Here is a 1,193-nt window from a genome sequence, read left to right as displayed (position 1 = left end):
TGAGAGCCCGGGTCAGGCGGGGGCGGGGGAAGGGGACTTGCATTGTGGCTGATATTTGCCAATGAAAATGTATTTGGGGGGATATTTTTGGTTCTTTAGATTTGGGGTGGGGAGAGGGCACATACTCAGAGATGCTCATGACTTACTCGAGTCTCTAAGCTCAGGTATTATCCCTGGCTCTGCTGGGGTCCATATGGGATGCAGAGGATTGATGGGTTCATCTAGTCAAGAACTCAACTCACATTATTGCCTTCTAACTACAATACTGGTGTATCTTTTTCTGATTCATGAATTTCAGCTCCCTCACATCAAGCTGCAAAGCACCCCTGACTCTTCATCTCTCCCTGAGCAGACGACACCTTCATTTGTGGATAATACTGAGTTCCCCAGGACAGAGTGCCCAGGTGCATATCCTTGTCCACCCTGCAAGAGAGTGTCGAAGGTTTGTTCACTCTAAGGCACGTGGTGGAGCCACATTCCAGGCTCCGGTTCCCAGGGGGCAGCGCTGCTGCCAGCCTATATGGGAGCTCCTGGGCTGAGAGTCGGCCCCTGGCAGGGCCTATAGGGACTTTCCTGTGGGAGCCAGAGAGAAATCCAGGGATCGGAGAAGGCTGTTTTTTCCTTCCCTGTAGCCTGGGCCCAGGTTCCTCTCGTGAAGTGCAGCACAGATGCCAACAAAATTTGCATCCCCAGTGGAGACAGGAGCTTCTGCCATTGTCTCCCAGAGGTGGAATTGTGAGGCTGTGCAGGAGGGTGTGGCTGGTCTGAGCTCAGGATTGGGAGGAGGTGCTCCTCTCTGGTGCTCACTGTTCTGACTTTCCAGGTCTTTGCACGGAGCCTCCTGCTGATCCTCAGAACAACAGTGACAGGAGAAGATGGTGACGCGGCTTCCGATAAAATGTCCCCAGGTAGGAGTAGACGGATAGTATGACATGAGGTAGTACCCGGAGTGCCCAGGCTTCCTGGTCCACCTGTTTTGAGTTTCTTTTGGACGGATTCCAAGATGAGACTTCCGATCGGACTGTCCCATTCTGCTGTTTGAAGCTGCTTTTGTGTATGTTTGTTTTGTTTTATTTGGCTTTGGGGCCGACCCAGTGGTGCATGAGGAGTACTCAAAGCTCAGTGCTCAATGCTGATTCCTGACAGGTCTAGGTGACCAATGGGATGCTGGAGGTCCAAAGGTTTCATCTTGG

The sequence above is a fragment of the Sorex fumeus genome, unplaced genomic scaffold, assembly GCF_029834395.1.
Source record: "Sorex fumeus unplaced genomic scaffold, SorFum_2.1 ptg000134l, whole genome shotgun sequence".
Classification (NCBI taxonomy): Eukaryota; Metazoa; Chordata; class Mammalia; order Eulipotyphla; family Soricidae; genus Sorex; species Sorex fumeus.
The sequence above is the reverse complement of the archived record's forward strand: the minus strand, read 5'-3'. Positions refer to the sequence as shown.